This window comes from Saccopteryx leptura, chromosome 3, assembly GCF_036850995.1.
Source record: "Saccopteryx leptura isolate mSacLep1 chromosome 3, mSacLep1_pri_phased_curated, whole genome shotgun sequence".
NCBI classification, from domain to species: Eukaryota; Metazoa; Chordata; class Mammalia; order Chiroptera; family Emballonuridae; genus Saccopteryx; species Saccopteryx leptura.
In genome coordinates this window covers 5,445,104-5,464,602 of record NC_089505.1, presented here as the reverse complement: position 1 = coordinate 5,464,602, position 19,499 = coordinate 5,445,104, and the positions used below count along the sequence as shown (strand labels likewise).

The 19,499-nt window shown below is 59.9% G+C and overlaps 1 long non-coding RNA gene across 2 annotated transcripts; it reads left to right on the top strand.

The window, feature by feature from the left end:
• Positions 1-1,838: 1,838 nt before the first annotated feature.
• LOC136398665 (uncharacterized) lies at positions 1,839-6,814 on the top strand. Of its 2 annotated transcripts, XR_010750025.1 has the most exons (4): positions 1,839-2,046; positions 2,293-2,493; positions 3,507-3,659; positions 5,814-6,814. It is a non-coding gene; the product is annotated as an uncharacterized lncRNA (long non-coding RNA). The 2 variants fall into 2 exon arrangements; XR_010750024.1 differs by lacking the exon at positions 5,814-6,814 and having other exon boundaries at positions 3,507-3,898.
• The last annotated feature ends 12,685 nt before the right edge of the window (positions 6,815-19,499 follow it).

Genomic DNA, 19,499 nt, shown 5'->3' with positions numbered 1-19,499 from the left:
TACTCGGTGCTTAGAAGGACCAGGCACCTGGTTTAACCTTCAACGCGTTCAAGGAAGGAAACAGGGCCCAGGCACTTGGGAATTTTTGTTGGTCCAGTCACTAAGTGTGCTGACCTAATGTGCTCAGGTGACTAAAACAGCCCAGGACTCAGGAGAAGGAAGACCCACGCTCACAGAATAGTGTGTGCGAGCTGGTCCTGGGCTGGACACCAGCACACTGCATAGCACCTGGTGGCCCCGAGGATCTGTCCTAGAATGGGGTGCTGCTGCTGGTGGGACAAAGGAGCTCGCCAACTGTTGGGCAGATAAAATATATTATGCTCACTTTGTTAAAGATGACACTGCCCACGTGGAGGCCGTTGCCCAGGTGATATTAATGTCTGTTGGGGGTGGGCTAAAGGCAGGCAGAATCCTTGTAGCCTGGGGCTTGGTTTTGGGATTCAGCCTTTCCCACCCTTTTTGATGTGGGGTGGTACAATCCCATCATGTCCCAGATAAGTGACTTTGTATTAGAGACTTCCCTATTTTGCATATTGGATTAAAGGTTTGGATTTCTACACTATAAAATAGGGGCAGAGCGGGAGCTTGCTCTCTTGGTTCCTGGGATTAGCATTAGAGAGCAGAGCAAAGAGAGGCCACATGGAGGAGGCCAGGGTAAGCAGCCAAGATGGCGGAGTGTTGATTGCGAGGCCAGTTTGTGCAGTTTGACGCTGGAGAAGGAAGGAGATGGGGAACAGAGGTGAATAAGTCTGGTGAGCTAGAAACCTTTGATTCTAGGAAACTCGGATAAGTCAGTAGCTTTGTGAGCACTGAATATGAGTGGGTTTTGGAGCCCAGTGTGTGTTTTTACTTGCCCGCCGGGTGCAAGCTAGGATTAAAGATGTTGGCCCATCAGTTTTTGGCTCCGTTGTTTCTTTACCAACTGTCCGAATCCAATGCAAACCTGCATGGGCCAGGCTGCTGTGATGGTAGCCCTGGCTACTGGCTTTACACCAACTCCTTGCTGTTTAGCAAGATGAAAAAGCCATCTCAGTGTTAAAAAAAACCAGACCATCCTTGACGACAGTAATTAATTCCGTTCAACTCCGGGCGGCTGTGTTCAGATACAACCGCCGCGCGGTGACCACGCTGTCACCGGGGAGCTGTTGCCGGTGACAAGACTGAATACTCCATTGTGGCTTGTCGACAGGCAAACGGCAGGCGGCTGCCATCGTGGTGGCATTTCATCGTGACGTGACGTGTGTATTCGTTAGGTCACGCAAAACTGGTACGGACTGTTATCCCTGCCCCGGATAAGTGGGCTCCCTTCTTACGGTTTTCAGAGAAACGCTGGGTTTCACTGCTGCGGTGCATTGAGTTTCTGAGGCAAGGAGTAACTGCAGAGTTTGCAGTAAAAATGTCCTAAGCAAACAGCACTCTGGGCAAGGGCACTGATGCTTGGAACAGGATCTGACCTTATGCAGGAATGCGTAAAGAAGCGGCATTCCCGGAATTAACAACCCTCTGATCGTCTCAGCAAAATAAACGCAGCTTGTTGATACCGGTATAAATGCTGACTGCAAAGGGTGCCAACACGTGTCATGTTATAAACCGAAAATGTTAGTTTTTCTGCATCGTTTTAGCACCAGGATCATCACGGTCTACCGAAGGCTTGTGGTTTTACAGGGAAACATTCGCAATCACTGATGAGGAAACGTTTCAAAGGGTATCGTAATTCAGTGTCGTATAATGAACGTTTAATGAGAAAAGGAACAAACCACAATGAAGTGTGAACTTTTAAAACATTTTTGGAATTCTGAAAGTCGTTCGGATGACATTTGTGGAGCTCCGTGGATGAAGAAAAATTCAGCCAGCTAACTCAAAATGACAATCCAATAAGCAATTTTCATGATTTGAGCTTAATGGTCGAGATATTGGACATGGAAAAAATTGTCAGCTGGTGCTGTCAGGGCTGCCATGTTTGTTTACACGTAACTGGTGTTAGGTAGGAAACGTTGACATGAACGATAGCGATGATGTTTAAAGAGCTTCTCTACTGAGACGAAGGTCACCGGATGACCGTGTCATTAATAAGGAAGTCGCTGGAAGAGTTTTGGAGCTCCCCACGTCAGATCACGGCTCAGTCAAGGTCACCGGATGACCGTGTCATTAATAAGGAAGTCGCTGGAAGAGTTTTGGAGCTCCCCACGTCAGATCATGGCTCAGTCAAGGTCACCGAATGACCGTGTCATTAATAAGGAAGTCGCTGGAAGAGTTTTGGAGCTCCCCACGTCAGATCACGGCTCAGTCAAGGTCACCGAATGACCGTGTCATTAATAAGGAAGTCGCTGGAAGAGTTTTGGAGCTCCCCACGTCAAATCACGGCTCAGTCAAGGGCATCTGGTCGAAACAGCTACGTCGAGCAGAAGCCACGCCAACCATTTTCAGATGCCTGCCGACGGTCCGGAAGTGAATGGAAAGACTGAGTAAACACATCTTGGTAAACTGCGATAGGTACGTGCTCATGCGGCAATTGCGTACAGCTTAGGGAACACGGGGGTAGACATTTGATCATTTGAAAGCAGATACTGATTTGTTTCACTGCTCAGTGAGCCGTTTGGACTCTTCCCCATTGCACAGCGGGTGCCTGGATGGGTCAGGACCAGGTCGCGTGGCTTAGAATAATTTAATATAAGGGCAGGTCTTCATCGTGTCGAATGATGCTCACACCCTCACGTGTGATGGACATGCCAGTGAATGGTGCCAGCTCGGTCACGTAGCCCACAAACGGGGACAGAATGACCAGGGGGCAGAGGTGGCCACTGTGTGCCGTGCTCACAGCCTCGAGGTGGAGGGGACATGCGTGCCTGTGGCCGGCATGGCGGTCGGGATAGAGCGGGGGGCTGGGATGGGGAGGGGAGGGTGCAGAATTCGCAGACGGAGGAGGCTTCCCCACACTGGGCCCTTGTGCGGAGCTGCGAGTGCACAGGGCTGCGTAGTTGGAGATGGACGAGGGCATGGAATGCTCTGAAACCGAGCTTGGTTTGGGAGTCCTGTGTTGGTCCAAGAGGGGCTGAGAGAGTGGGCGGGGCTGCGGTAGGAGGGGCCAGGGGAAGGGGTGAGGGGTGGTGTGTGTGTGTGTGTGTGTGTGTGTGTGTGTGTGTGTGAGAGAGAGAGAGAGAGAGAGAGAAGCCGGCCGGAAATAAGCCATCCCAGCAGGAAGGGAACAGGGTCTCCCCGAGGGGGACGGGTCTGCAGGTGCCACACAGAACAGGAGTTGCGGGGAGGAGAAAGGAGGGACCCAGAGTCAAGGCTGGCGCAGGGCATGTGACCAGAGGACCAAGCTCAGGTTGCTCGTGCCATGCCTGGGCGATGTCAGGACGTGCAGGTGCCCGTGTCCTGGGAGATGCTGGAGAGTGAGACACGTGTGTGGATCAACCACCTAGAGTGAGAGGGACATCGGGGACAACAGAACATCGAGGGGACTCCGTCGGGGAATGGCCGCAAGAGCACACACAATTCTGCAGGAAGTCCAGGAAATCTCGGGGCCCTGCCAAAACAGGGCGCGCCGGCCAGCGTGAGGAGAGGCTACGAACGCTGTGTGGACAGTGGACTGTCTCCTTGGTCTCCCCACGAAACCTTCACGCCAACCTCCGTTCCATCCTGAGCTGACGTCCAGGGTGAGCAGCCGGCGTCCTCACCCACCCACCCGACTGTCCTGACCGGGTGGTGTGACAGTCCCTGCCCTTTGGAACAGGCACTTGACCCGCTTTAGCAGCTGGGACAGCCACCAGCTCTGGGTGTCGGCGTCCTGGTCCCCTCGAGGACCTCCCCTGGGCGTCCTCGTCCTGGTCCCCTCGAGGACCTCCTCTGGGCGTCGGTGTCCCGGTCCCCTCGAGGACCTCCCCTGGGCGTCGGTGTCCTGGTCCCCTCGAGGACCTCCTCTGGGCGTCCTCGTCCTGGTCCCCTCGAGGACCTCCCCTGGGTGTCCTCGTCCTGGTCCCCTCGAGGACCTCCTCTGGGCTTCCTCGTCCTGGTCCCCTCGAGGACCTCCCCTGGGCGTCCTCGTCCTGGTCCCCTCGAGGACCTCCCCTGGGCGTCCTCGTCCTGGTCCCCTCGAGGACCTCCTCTGGGTGTCCTCGTCCTGGTCCCCTCGAGGACCTCCTCTGGGCGTCCTCGTCCTGGTCCCCTCGAGGACCTCCTCTGGGCGTCCTCGTCCTGGTCCCCTCGAGGACCTCCCCTGGGTGTCGTCCTCGTCCTGGTCCCCTCGAGGACCTCCCCTGGGTGTCGTCCTCGTCCTGGTCCCCTCGAGGACCTCCCCTGGGTGTCGTCCTCGTCCTGGTCCCCTCGAGGACCTCCTCTGGGCGTCCTCGTCCTGGTCCCCTCGAGGACCTCCTCTGGGCGTCCTCGTCCTGGTCCCCTCGAGGACCTCCCCTGGGTGTCGGTGTCCTGGTCCCCTCGAGGACCTCCCCTGGGTGTCCTCGTCCTGGTCCCCTCGAGGACCTCCTCTGGGCGTCCTCGTCCTGGTCCCCTCGAGGACCTCCTCTGGGCGTCGGTGTCCTGGTCCCCTCGAGGACCTCCTCTGGGCGTCCTCGTCCTGGTCCCCTCGAGGACCTCCCCTGGGTGTCGCTGTCCAGGTCCCCTCGAGGACCTCCCCTGGGTGTCGGTGTCCTGGTCCCCTCGAGGACCTCCCCTGGGCGTCCTCGTCCTGGTCCCCTCGAGGACCTCCTCTGGGTGTCGTCCCGGTCCCCTCGAGGACCTCCTCTGGGTGTCGGTGTCCTGGTCCCCTTGAGGACCTCCTCTGGGTGTCAGTATCCTGGTCCCCTCGAGGACCTCCCCTGGGTGTCGGTGTCCTGGTCCCCTCGAGGACCTCCTCTGGGTGTCCTGGTCCCCTCGAGGACCTCCTCTGGGCGTCGGTGTCCTGGTCCCCTCGAGGACCTCCCCTGGGCGTCCTCGTCCTGGTCCCCTCGAGGACCTCCCCTGGGCGTCCTCGTCCTGGTCCCCTCGAGGACCTCCTCTGGGCGTCCTCGTCCTGGTCCCCTTGAGGACCTCCCCTGGGTGTCGGTGTCCTGGTCCCCTCGAGGACCTCCCCTGGGTGTCGGTGTCCTGGTTCCCTCGAGGACCTGCTTTGGCCCAAGCAGGACTTTCAGAAGCTTAGTGTGGTTTCCTACTTGGTCTCCCTTGGAAGGTGGCCTGGGGGGGGGCTGGGCTCCCAGGCCCTTCCCGAGGGGCCCTGCTTCCTCCCCTTGTGGCTCCTTCCCCTCAAGCAGGGCCCTGTGGACGCCCTGCCTGTGACTCTCGGTGACAAGACTTGCTGCTGCATCCTGGCTGCTTGCTCCTTAACTCTGCTTCAGGCTGGCTGCATCCACCGAGCTCGCGACGAAGCCTGGTCTTCCCCCTCTTTCTCCTCCTGCGTCCCCGGCATGTCACAGGAGGCTCGGTGACGGGTGATCGGACCCTGACAGTGGGATGTGGTGTGGTGATCAGGTGTGGGGGGAAAAATGGAGACTTTGGGGGCACAATGTTTTACTGACACGGAGGAAAAGAAGTCTGAAGCCTATTTAGGACGAAGGCTGTGCAGGGAAGGCACCCAGACCTATTTTTATGTTACAACCCATATGTTGAAAATGAGCCTTATTCTGTGCTTCTCCGGTCCACATGTGGTCACGCCTTCTGTTTTTACTCAGCTAAAAATACTTGGTCCCCACACAAAACCAAATAAAGCCTGGGCTGAGTCTCAGGTGATCACAGAGGGCGCTGAGCCTTGAGGCGCGCTAACTCTTGGAAAAAATCAGACCATTTGACAGAAAGGACAGCAGCAAACTCTTCCTTAGGGCGGTTTCCGATACATCCAAGCATGAATGGTAGAGTCTCACCGAACCGGGGACGCGGAGAAAGGTGTCCGGAACAATAAATAACACGGGCGTCTTGAGGTCACGTGAATGAACTGGAGGGGAAATCGCCGGCCATGGAGGGGAGAGATTCGGGACCCAGGACCCAGGACGCAGCCAACATCCGCTCAGTGCAGGCGCTGCTCACGGCTGGGTGGTCAGCGCTCCCCACGGGAGTGTCCAGTGCACTGTCCTGCTCCGACTGGTGGGTCAGGTGTTTGAAAGTCCTTTTATTTTATATTTATGGATCGATCTCAAAGAGAGCGGAAGGGAGAGAGACATAGAGAGAGAAACATCAACGTGTTGTTCCACTCACTGATGCATTCACTGGTCGACTCTTGTCTGTGCCCTGCCCGGGGATCAAACCTGCCACCTCGCCACCGACCGAGCCTGGTAGTGACTGTAACTTAGCCCGCTGTGGCACACCGGGGCTGCCGTGGACTTGGGTTTCGTTGATGCTGTTTCTCCTCGGCGCCTCAGTTTCTGCATTTCTCAGCAAGGAGTAAGTGGAATTGACCTCAGAGAGTTGCTCCGAGCACACACCGAGTTACCGCCGCTCAGGGTTTTAGAACAGCGTCAGGCGCGCAGTAAGCGCTTGTACGAAGACCGGCTGTCCGGCTCTGCAGGAGCTAACAGCGCCGTGTCTCAGCTCGGCCCGTCCTCCACAGCCACTGGGCCTCACCGTGAGCTCTCTGGGTCCAGCACGGCGAAGCCAGTAGCCAAGAAAAGGACCTGGGGGCCCGAGATGTCCCACTGGCCAGCCAAGCCTCTACAGACATTGTGCCCACACCCACCACTCAGACCTTGTCACACAGCCACGCCCATCGCCAGGGTCAGGAACATGGTGGGTCTCCGTGAGCGGCACTAATGGCTGTCGCCATGTTCAACAGACATCAGCCGCTACGATTCAGAAAGACATACTGCTGACCAGCGAGGGCCATCGGATATGGGATACAACACGGATGCTACAAATAATGTCTCCGTCTTACATTCTGAAGGAATAGTCAAGATCAGGGGTCCCCAAACTTTTTACACAGGGGGCCAGTTCTCTGTCCCTCAAACCGTTGGAGGGCCGGAGTATAAAAAAAACTATGAACAAATCCCTATGCATACTGCACATATCTTATTTTTAAGTAAAAAAAACAAAACGGGAACAAATACAATATTTAAAATAAAGAACAAGTAAATTTAAATCAACAAACTGACCAGTATTTCAATGGGAACTATGCTCCTCTCACTGACCACCAAGGAAACAGGTGCCCCTTCCAGAAGTGCGGCGGGGGCCGGATAAATGGCCTCAGGGGGCCGCATGTGGCCCGCGGGCCGTAGTTTGGGGACCCCTGGTCAAGATGACTATTATTTTTTCTTTCTTTCGTTCTGTGGTTTTGGCCGTCCATCCACCATGTCCCGTGGGTAACGGCTTCCCGGAAGAGCCTTCAGGGAGCTCCAGTCCAAGCACAAGAAACGGAAGGCGAGCGAGGCTGTCCAGAACTCGGTGTGGAGATCGGGTGTGTTTATCGGCTGTATCGGAAAGCCCCGCCCCCGTGCGTGTTCTCTGTCGGCCGCAGCGGCTTCCCTCCCCCCCGGCATCCGATGGGAGCACGGAGCCTCCGAGGTGCGCTGGCCGCACGCCGGCTCGTCTGTCGACATTTAAATGTACAGCGGCGGTGACGTGATTGGGCAAGAGCCGCTAGTGCGCTGTGGCCACTGATCCTCGTCCAGCTGCGTGCGCGTCGCCTGTCCCGGGGCGTGTCGCCAAGCTTGGGGGGACCGGAATGTGCTGAGCGACCATTTCATCAGTCATTGTGATCAGCCCCTCCCGTCCCTCTGGTCTGGATCATGAGGCACAGAAAACTCAGTGAGTTTCCTCCGTCAGCGAAGTGTATGACTCGGCAAAGACGCAGCGCTGTCCAGAGCGAGCGGGCGACGTCTGGGGCCTACGTGGGAGAAAAGGCTTACGGGGGAGGGTGAGCTGGGGTGCAGCGTGGAGAGGAGGGTTGTAAAGCCAGTATCTAAGGCCAGGGCCACTATCACAGCAGCCTGGCCCATGCAGGTTCACATTGGATTCGGACAGTCGGTAAAGAAACAATGGAGCCAAGAACTGATGGGCCTTCATCTTTAATCCTAGCTTGCACCCGGCGGGCAAGTAAAAACACACACTGGGCTCCAAAACCCACTCACATTCAGTGCTCACAAAGCTACTGACTTATCCGAGTTTCCTAGAATCAAAGGTTTCTAGCTCACCAGACTTATTCACCTCTGTTCCCCATCTCCTTCCTTCTCCCTGCACAAACTCTGTATAAACTGGCTTCTCACTCAACACTCTGCCATCTTGGCTGCTTCTCCTGGCCACATGGCCTCTTTCTGCTCTCCTCTCTGCTCTCTCCTCTAATGATAATCTCAGGAACCAAGAGAGCAAGCTCCCGCTTCGTCCCCATTTTATAGTGTAGAAATCCAAACTCTTAATCCAATATACAAAATAGGGAAGTCTCTAATACAGACACTTCTCTGAGGCATGATTGGATTGTACCGCCCCACATCAAAACGGGTGGGAAAGGCTTAATCCCAAAACCAAGCACCAGGCTACAAGGATTCTACCTGCCCTCAGAGACACACATTAATATCACCTGGGCAACGGCCTCACGTGGGCAGCACCATTTTTAACAAAGTGAGCATAATATATTTTATCTGCCCAACAAGGGTCAATAAGAGGAGGCTTGGGGGCGGGGCAGAGAAGGGTCAATGGCGAGGTCCCCAGTGAAGACACGGGCAGGGGGGAGAAGTCTCCTCCTGGGCAGCAGCAGAAGGTTGGCCAGAACTCAGCCTTCCATGTCATGTGTTCTCCGTGCATGCGTGTGGTCTGATATATGTGTTAATACAAGCAAACATGCGTGTCTTCCTCTCTCCTTCTTCCCTTGAACACGCTGTTCAGACTTCTGTCTAACCAGTAACCCTTAGGATCTATTAGTAACAGACCTACAGAGGAGTGGATGGGTGGACAGGTGGGCAGAGAGTGGATGCTGGACGCTGGGTGCTGTCTGGGTGGATGGACTCAGGGTGGACAGCTAGTGATCTGGGTTGAGAGAGGCAGTCTAGCCTGTGATTAAATTAAGAGCAAGCCCTGACACTACCTGGGTCTAAACCGCAGCGCCCAGCACCCTCACCACGTGGCCCCGGAGGACACCTCACGACACAGGCTCCTGAAATGTCAGGTGTGGATGGAAACGGGGCTGTTGTGAGGATTCGACGAGTCAACGCACGAAGAGGGCTTGGACCCGGTCGGCTGTGCATTTACGACACCCGCGATCGTCCGGTCTGACCGCTGTCGGCAGGGCCTCCCAGCGACGGTTGTCTCTGCTCAGCAGGACTGAGAAAAAAAAAAAAAAAAAAAAAAAAAAATCCCGAAAGCTCTGCTGAGGCACAAACCGCACGGACTCTGGACGGAGAGGGCTGGGAGACAGGCAGGGAGCCAAGAGTTTTGCTAGTTTCAAAATCATTCCTCCCCTTTGACCTTGGCCCTCCAAGGCCAAGGGAAGCCTGCCCAGGGCTGTGCTCTCTGGCGGGGAGTGAATGAGTCTCTAAGAAACCCTGCAGCTGCTCCCTCCGCCTCCCTCCCCTGGGAGGACTTTGGCTCCTCAGCCACACTCTGCCCGGAGGCGCCAGGCTCCACCCACTCGGTTCCCGCTTCATCTTGGTCTTGGATTCAGGCCTCTCACAAGTATCTGCTAAGGGCCTGCTCTGTGCCAGCGGTGGCTCTGGGCTGTGTCACCTGCACACACCCTGTCCCCCCACACCCTGCCCCCCGCCCCCCAGCGTCAGGCCGTTTCCATAGAGCAGTCTTCTTCCTGCCCGCCCCGTGTGGTCTTGACGCTGGCCCGGGGTTTGGCAGGCGCTGGGGGAGCCTCTCCTTCCAGAACTCTGTGGGAGGTAACACCGGTGTGTGCAGCGTGGGTCCCAATCCCCTTCCTTCTCTTCCTCTCCCTCAAATGTGCCTCGATTTCTTCCCCTTCACGGCGGGTCCCTTAACTGCAGAAGGGGGTGATCCTTCCTCCTGAGGGTGTAAGGAAGGATATGGGACAGACCAGGCCCCAGAGGGAAACGGCATCCCACGGAGACGCCCAGTGAGCAGGTGTCTAAGGCCGGGAGCGTGCTGCTCCCACGGTTTCATGTGTGTGTGTGTGAGTGGGGGGAGGTGGGGGAGAGGACAGTGGGATAGAACGGGGGGCAGAGTGGGGTGTTGGGGTGTTTGGACCACTCAGGATCTCTGCTGGAAACCTCAGGACGACCCTGTCTGCTGGCTCTGACACAGAGGACAAGCAATGTCCTCGGGGAAGTTCTTCCCCAACTTGAAGATCTGTGTTTCTTGGGCCATTCCTGGTGTCTGTCATCTCTGTTCCCAGAGCAGACGGGCCGCATTGAAGCCAGGGGTGCAGCCGGGACATTCTCTGTGGGCGGGGAGACAGGAGAGGTGAGCTGCCCACTGAGACGGAGAGCAAGCTATGCCGCTCCATGAGTGACAGAGCAGAGCCACACACCTGGAGAGCAGGGGACGGTTTCTCCACTGTCTCTGGGCCCGGCCGCCTGGAGAGCAGGGGACGGTTTCACACACCTGGAGAGCAGGGGACGGTTTCTCCACTGTCTCTGGGCCCGGCCGCCTGGAGAGCAGGGGACGGTTTCACACACCTGGAGAGCAGGGGACGGTTTCTCCACTGTCTCTGGGCCCGGCCGCCTGGAGAGCAGGGGACGGTTTCACACACCTGGAGAGCAGGGGACGGTTTCTCCACTGTCTCTGGGCCCGGCCGCCCCACGCGACAGCACCTGCTCACACACTGTCACCGGGACGCCCCAGAGGCCAGCTGTCCCTTGGGAGCCCCCATGTGTCCCGTATCTCGGTGGCTCCTTGGGGCAGGGCAGGCTGGGGACCAGGGCGGGGGCAGGTAGACATCTCTGGAGGGCTTTTCAAAATGCCACATGCCCACTGGTGCTGTGAGTGTCTCCATCTGAACCTGTCACCCAGGATGGGGCGCCTCCACTCTCTTTGGTTTTCATTGTGGGGCACACTCCTGGGGGCAGACGGACGGCCCGCGGTCCTGCCGAAAGCCAGAGCTCCTGTGCACGGGTCCCCCTGGCCACCGCTGGACAGGACGGTGGCCGGACCCCCTTTGCTTCATCATCACACTTCCCTTCCCCGGGTCTTTCTAAGGAGCAGACAGATGTGCTGATATTTCTCCCCTCTCAGAAAAACCAGCCCCAATTCCTGCAGGCCCCTTTCTCCGCCCTCCCTGGTAGAAACTTCCTGCTGAGCTGTCCCTATCTAAGGTCCGGCTCCTCTCCTGCTATTAATTGTCCCTTAGAGCTCGTCTGCCCTCCCCGTCCCCCCCCCCCGCCTGCTCTGCCGAGGTCACCGCCGAGTTGCCGGACCCAGTGCTTTCTGTCCCGTGGGTCCAGCTGGTCACCCTCCTGCCGGACCTCTCGGTGCCCAGCCCCGCGTCAGGCTCCCGCGTCCCGTCCCCCTTCTGGCTCCTCCTGCCCCCCACCCCCGGGCACGGGGGAGCCCAGCCCTGGATTCCCACCCTCTCCTCCACACCAGTCCCCTCTCCCACCATGTCCAGCGTCCTCTGCGCTGGTGACTCCGTTTTAAGCTGGAGCCGCTACGTCCCCACTCGTCAGGCGAGGGGGACATCTCAGGACGCCGTGTGCGGCCGAGAATCCGTCCCTTCAAACCCTTTTCTTCCCACTCTCTGCGCACCCAGCGGAGGTCAGCTCCATGCCCCAGTGACACAGGCCACAGCTGGGCGTCCCCTGCAGTCTCCTCTCACCCTGCATCCCACCCGAGGACCACGGCCGATGACCAAACTCTAACTTCAAACAATACGTGGAACGAAATCGCCCGCCGGCTCCTTGGGTCGATGAGTGAATCGAACCTTCCCAACACCCTTTTTAGATGCTTTCCTTCATTTCACAGGTGAGGACAAAGGTCGGGAGGCGGCCAGCATCCGTGTCCAGCGAGGGTCGGCGTGTGCTCGGAGGGAGAGCGGGCTGAGCCTGCGTCTCCCCGTGCTGTGTCGTGCCACCTTATCTGGCTCAGACGGGGTGACGGGAGAGGACTTTTCAAGGTGCGGTGTCCCCCGGGGGACCACTGAAGGAATGGTCTGGGTGGGGAGGGGTTGGGAAGCCCCAGAGTCACACTGTTCTGTCTCTGTCTCCCTCGCAGGCCGTGTGGCTCTAGACCAGCGGTCGGGAACCTATGGCTCGCGAGCCAGATGTGGCTCTTTTGATGGCTGCATCTGGCTCACAGACAAATCTTTAATAAAAAAAAAATAATAATGTTAAAAATATGAAACATTCTCATGTATTACAATCCATTCATTTCCTACCGCTCATGTTCCTGGTTGCGGGTGGCTGGAGCCAATCACAGCTGTCCTCCGGGACAACGCCGGATTTTTATTGGATAATGCGTATGTACACAGGTCGTTGTATGGCTCTCACGGAATTACGTTTTAAAATCTGTGGCGTTCATGGCTCTCTCAGCAGAAAAGGTTCCCGACCCCTGCTCTAGGGGGACACTGGAGAGTCGGTCATCCCAGCTCCATTTCCGGGAGGGGCTGTCTGCTTCTAGTTCCGGGCGGGACCGGCCCAGAGCTCCAGGGAGGGGCGGAGACAGCACGGCAGGTGTGGTCCAGCTTCCTCAGGTCACCTGTCCTGCCTGGGCGGCTCACGGGGTGTGTAATTAAGTCACTGCCTTGGAGGAGCTCTCTGGGAGCCCTGCCATGTGCTCCGCCCCCGGGTGTCCCCGACGCGGCCAGCATTGCGCAAGGTCGGAGAACCAGCGAGGCCAGAGCCGCCTCTTCCCCAGGAACGAAGCCCGCCTCCCCCACGGATGAAGCCCGTGGCCTCAGCTCATCACTCATCACAGCGCTCTCCGCTGGGCTTCGACCAGCCTGCCAGGGAGCCCTTGTGACTGATGTGACCCGGACACCCCCCGACCCGATTTACCTCCGCGCAAACCCCTCCTGCCCCGACCTGTGACTGACGTGACCCGGGCACCCCCGGACCCCGATTTACCTCCGCGCAAACCCTTCCCGCCCCGACCTGTGACTGACGTGACCCGGACACCCCCCGACCCGATTTACCTCCGCGCAAACCCCTCCCGCCCCAACCTGTGACTGACGTGACCCGGGGCACCCCCCGGACCCCGATTTACCTCCGCGCAAACCCCTCCTGCCCCGACCTGTGACTGACGTGACCCGGGGCACCCCCCCCCAGGCACCCCCGGACCCCGATTTACCTCCGCGCAAACCCCTCCTGCCCCGACCTGTGACTGACGTGACCCGGACACCCCCCGGACCCCGATTTACCTCTGCGCAAACCCCTCCTGCCCCGACCTGTGACTGACGTGACCGGGGCACCCCCGGACCCCGATTTACCTCCGTGCAAACCCCTCCCACCCCGACCTGTGACTGATGCGACCCGGGCACCCCCGGACCCCGATTTACCTCCGTGCAAACCCCTCCCACCCCGACCTGTGACTGACGTGACCCGGGCACCCCCCGGACCCCGATTTACCTCCGCGCAAACCCCTCCTGCCCCGACCTGTGACTGACGTGACCCGGGGCACCCCCGGACCCCGATTTACCTCCGCGCAAACCCCTCCCGCCCCGACCTGTGACTGACGTGACCCGGGCACCCCCGGACCCCGATTTACCTCCGCGCAAACCCCTCCCACCCCGACCTGTGACTGACGTGACCCGGGCACCCCCGGACCCCGATTTACCTCCGCGCAAACCCCTTCCGCCCCGATCCATTCGCGCCATTTTGATTTCTTTAAAAAGCTTTCTGTATTTCCAACTCTCGGGGGTCGACGTCCCCCGTGGAGGCGGCCGTGTCCCTCCGCCGAGGTCATACCCGTGGCGACCTAAGAGCCCGAGGCTGCGAGGCAGGTGGGTCGTGGGTACAGAGGCTGAGGTTTCAGGTGCCACAGGCGGGCTCTTGGGGTCTGTCTTCTTCCGCAGGGACTGGCAGGCCGTCACCTCCCAGGGGGGCTCCCTGCCCACCAGGACCCGGGGTCAGGAGAGAGGGACAGAGCCTGGCCTGTGCTGGGAGGGGCCCTCGGGGCGCTTGGACAGGTGCCTCCCAAGGACGGCCTTTTCTAGGCCTGTCACTCACTAACATCGACAAAGCCTCCCTGCTCCCCTACATCAGACGCCAAACAAGCAGCCTGCACTCCAAACGGGGCCCCTCACGCCAGTGCGTTTCGTTCTCACCGGAGAGGAAGTGGCCTGGGCTAGGGGCAGAGGACGGGGTGCATCTGCCAGCCTCACCACCCGCTTCCTGAGATCGCTGTGCGAAGCGTAAGCGGACGTGGAACGGGAGACAGAGTGGCCTGTCTCCCAGGGACACACACGTCCACACGGCTGGGGGTCCTTTCCCACAACAGGAGGGCGACCGAAACCAGGCCGATGCCCTTTGTCACCCGTTAGAGAAGCAAACCACCCACAGCTTGGAGGCACTGGGCTGGAGGCCGGGGGTGGGCAGGGGGAGGCAGGTGGCTGCACCCCTTGGCAGTGGGCGTAGAAAATGGGCAATGCGGAGCCACTGGGGAGGCATCTGCTCCCATCGTCACGGTTACGGACGGACCCAGGGGGATCTTGGCTGGCAGCCCCCCCCCCAATTCTGGGAGTCCGATCCACACCAGCACAGCCCCCCGTTCTGGGAGTCCGATCCACACCAGCACAGCCCCCCATTCTGGGAGTCTGATCCACACCAGCACAGCCCCCCCGTTCTGGGAGTCCGGTCCACACCAGCACAGCCCCCCCCCCTGTTCTGGGAGTCCGATCCACACCAGCACAGCCCCCCGTCCTGGGAGTCTGATCCACACCAGCACAGCCCCCCCCCCCCGTTCTGGGAGTCTGATCCACACCAGCACAGCCCCCCCCCCGTCCTGGGAGTCCGATCCACACCAGCACAGCCTCCCCCTGTTCTGGGAGTCTGATCCACACCAGCACAGCCCCCCGTCCTGGGAGTCCGATCCACACCAGCACAGCCCCCCGTCCTGGGAGTCCGATCCACACCAGCACAGCCCCCCCCCCCGTTCTGGGAGTCCGATCCACACCAGCACAGCCCCCCGTCCTGGGAGTCTGATCCACACCAGCACAGCCCCCCCCCCCGTTCTGGGAGTCTGATCCACACCAGCACAGCCCCCCCCCCCGTCCTGGGAGTCCGATCCACACCAGCACAGCCTCCCCCTGTTCTGGGAGTCTGATCCACACCAGCACAGCCCCCCGTCCTGGGAGTCCGATCCACACCAGCACAGCCCCCCGTCCTGGGAGTCCGATCCACACCAGCACAGCCCCCCCCCCCCCGTTCTGGGAGTCCGATCCACACCAGCACAGCCCCCCTGTCCTGGGAGTCTGATCCACACCAGCACAGCCCCCCGTCCTGGGAGTCCGATCCACACCAGCACAGCCCCCCCCCGTCCTGGGAGTCCGATCCACACCAGCACAGCCCCCCGTCCTGGGAGTCCGATCCACACCAGCACAGCCCCCCGTCCTGGGAGTCCGATCCACACCAGCACAGCCCCCCCCCCTGTTCTGGGAGTCTGATCCACACCAGCACAGCCCCCCCCTGTCCTGGGAGTCTGATCCACACCAGCACAGCCCCCCGTCCTGGGAGTCCGATCCACACCAGCACAGCCTCCCCCTGTTCTGGGAGTCCGATCCACACCAGCACAGCCCCCCGTCCTGGGAGTCCGATCCACACCAGCACAGCCCCCCGTCCTGGGAGTCCGATCCACACCAGCACAGCCTCCCCCTGTTCTGGGAGTCCGATCCACACCAGCACAGCCCCCCTGTCCTAGGAGTCCGATCCACACCAGCACAGCCCCCTGTCCTGGGAGTCTGATCCACACCAGCACAGCCCCCCTGTCCTAGGAGTCCGATCCACACCAGCACAGCCCCCCTCCCCGTTCTGGGAGTCCCATCCACACCAGCACAGCCCCCCGTCCTGGGAGTCTGATCCACACCGGCACAGCCCCCTGTTCTGGGAGTCCGATCCACACCAGCACAGCCCCCCGTTCCGGGAGTCCGATCCACACCAGCACAGCCCCCTGTTCTGGGAGTCTGATCCACACCAGCACAGCCCCCCGTTCCGGGAGTCTGATCCACACCGGCACAGCCCCCTGTTCTGGGAGTCCGATCCACACCAGCACAGCCCCCTGTTCTGGGAGTCTGATCCACACCGGCACAGCCCCCTGTTCTGGGAGTCCGATCCACACCAGCACAGCCCCCTGTTCTGGGAGTCCGATCCACACCAGCACAGCCCCCCGTCCTGGGAGTCCGATCCACACCGGCACAGCCCCCTGTTCTGGGAGTCCGGTCCACACCAGCACAGCCCCCCGTTCCAGGAGTCCGATCCACACCAGCACAGCCCCCCATTCTGGGAGTCCGATCCACACCAGCACAGCCCCCCGTTCTGGGAGTCCGGTCCACACCAGCACAGCCCCCCGTTCCGGGAGTCCGATCCACACCAGCACACCTGCAGAGTGACTCAGGTACCACGTCGCTCCTGTGGCCGAGGGTGTAAGGGAGCAAAGGGTTGGGGAGGACCTGGCAGGGAATCCCCCTGGGGGCCCGTGAGTCCCAGGCAGCGATGAGAAAAGAGAGATCTCTGAGCACTGGTGTGGAAAGGTCTTCAGAATAGGAGGCTACATGAAAAAGCAAAAACAGGGCACTATGTATCCAGAGAGCGCTGGGAGTCTCTATGAGTGTTTGCTTTTATTTCCACAAAGGAGCAGGAAGGGAAGCACAGACCACCTGCGACGGCTGGTTATCAGGGTGCTGAGGGGACTGGGTGCTGCAGACACCCTGAAATATGTTGATGCGTGGGCAGTACGAGGTCATCATCTAGCTAGACCAGCGTGGAAGCCTCGGGAACAGCTCAGGGTCTGGGTCACTGTCTCCCTCTCCCCGCCCCCGGGGAGGCTTGCCTCTGAAGCCCAGCCCACATGCCAGCTCACACCGAGGCCACAATCAGATGTCGCCACCGTCTCCCTGTTCATTAAAGCCTTTGTTTCTTTCAGCCTTCCATACGAGTCAGTAATTAACCTGCCTGTCTCCCCCAAATGATACATCGCTCGAAGGACAGAGGTTATGACGGTGCTTGGCACAGAGTGGCTGGGGAACACGTGTTTGCCAGTGAATGAATGATTCGGGGATCCCCGAGAATGCTCACACGTATTGAAGCTTTGTTGGTGAAGGGGGCGCAGGGATCCGTGGAATCAAGTGCCCGTCTCCGGGTTGGCCGTGCAATGCCATGGACCCACCCCCGTGCCCAAGTCACCTACAGGCCACATTCTGTCTGACTTCACTGGGCCACGGTCCGGCCAGGCTCCCTCTGACCAGCCGAGTCCCTCCCCCAGGGAACGACAATTCTGTGGTCCAGCGAGAGAGCAGAGGACTCTACTGCCTTTCACATTTCCGGTCTGCACGGCTGTGTCTCCACAATGCCACGCGCTGGGAGAGTGGCTCCTGTTCTTAAAAAGATGCCTTGTTCAGCCGATGAACGGCCATCGTCACGACCGAGTCATTCGACACGTCATCGGTATTTGACTAACTCAATAGATATCTCTAGTGCGTAGAAGGGGCCTTCTGGGAGAGGCTGAGTGGCTCAGTGGGCAGGCTACCCAGGCAGGCATGGTGCAGGCCTGGTGACCAGGGGATGCTGCTCAGGGTTCATTCAGGGTTTCTCTGTGCTCAGGGCTGTTTCTAGAACAGCCTGGGAGCTTCCGGTAACAGTGCTCAGCATTCCAACGGTGCCTCTCTCCTGAGACCCCAAGCGGGAGGGAGAGGCTGGCAGCCTCTGTGGGGCCCGTTTCACCTCCGGTCTTGTCGGCCGCCGAAGGAAGCAGGTGTGTGGCCCCCACATCGAGGGAGGTTCCGGGCGAGAGCGAAGGCCGCGTTGATGGTGTCAGCCACTCACGGGGTGCTTGATCCTCCCGCAGGAAGGGCCCTTCTAGACTGTCGCATGGAGCCCTCGCTCTGGGGGCCACCGGCTGTCCCCAACAGCTCTGCCAAGGAGCCCGGGGGGCAGGCTGGGTGGGCGGCTGGCTCTGGAGGGCCAGCATTTTCCACGAGAAGCGAACCTGGGACCTAAGCTCCACTTGTTCTCATCTGCCACGCACCCTGAACGTGCCACCGTTACAAAAAGGGGACAGCCTGTTCCCGCACTCACGGTCTCAACCCGTCTGAGTGCACCTCCCCGGCCAGGCCGCCCCCGCCCCCGCCCCCCACCTCCCCGGCCATCCCCCGCCCCCCACCTCCCCGCACCTCCCCGGCCAGGCCGCCCCCCCACCCCTGCCCCCCACCTCCCTGGCCATCCCCCGCCCCCGCCCCCCCCTCGACCCCCACCCCCGCCCCGCACCTCCCTGGCTAGGCTGTTCCCCACCCCCCACCTCCCCGGCCAGGCCGCCCCCCACCTCCCCGGCCAGGCCGCCCCCCCACCCCCACCCCGCACCTCCCGGCCAGGCGCCATGACAGCACCAGCAGCTCCTGACCGAGGAGGGCCTTGCGCACATCCCGCACGGTGCGTTGCGTGACAACAGGTCAGAAGCTCATTCTGAAGCCCGCGCCACGCCACCCGGGTTGTGCTGCTGAGCATGCCGGGGCCAGAAAGGTCGTGACCCGCCACGGCCACCCAGCTCGGGTGGGCACACAGCCCGGCCCCACAAGCACGTTTCCTAATCGGAAGCATTTTTGTCTCAAAGATAGAAAGCACGTTTCCAAGGAAGGAGGAATTCCTCTGAGCACAAACGTGAGTGATGTTTCAAACTTGTGGGTAAAATATAATAATAACAATAAAACCTTTAAAGGCGTTTAAAAAAATTACGCTTTGACTGAGAATCCAGACGTTGGCAGCTATGGCTGCCGTTGGAGCTCGCGGCTGCAGCCACGCAGCGTTTCTCTTATAACTGCTGACTGCATGCAGCCCGTCCTGGCCCCCAAGGCTCCTTGAGTCTGGAAACACGGAACACTGAGGAACAGCGAGTTCCCACCCCCTCCCCGGGGGGGGGGGCATGAATCCTGAGCCCACGCACAAGGTCACGCTGCCCTCAGGCCTTGCTGTTCCACGGAGGTCCCTGCAGCGCTGTGCCCGGGTCTCCGGGCGCTGGTCAGACATACAGCCTCAGACGCCTGACCAGCTGCCTCAGCTCTGCCACATGGGGTCCCCGGGGTCCCGGGCACCTGGACATGGGGGACACAGGCTCTGAGGTGCGGCCCGAGCTTCCACGGCCTCTCCTGAGCTTTCAAATTCTATGACTCACATCCTCTCGGACACCTGGGGACGGCGGAGCCGGCCTGGGCGGGGAAGCAGTCCATCACGGCTGACAGGGTGGCTCCCTCCAATGCTGTGGACGCCCAGCCCAGAGCGCCCGAGTGGCCACCCGGCTTGTCCTTTGGTCGGTGACTGCTGAAGAGGGGCTCCCGTCCTGTGCGTCCTTTTCCTTAATGGCTGTTGAAGGGCGGCTCCAGTGTTTGGTCAGCAATCACAGTTGTGGGTCAGGAATACAGAAACCAGGGGCTTGACCCAGAGTGCCTGGTCTGGGTCGGGGAGAGGGCTGGGTCCTACGAGGGG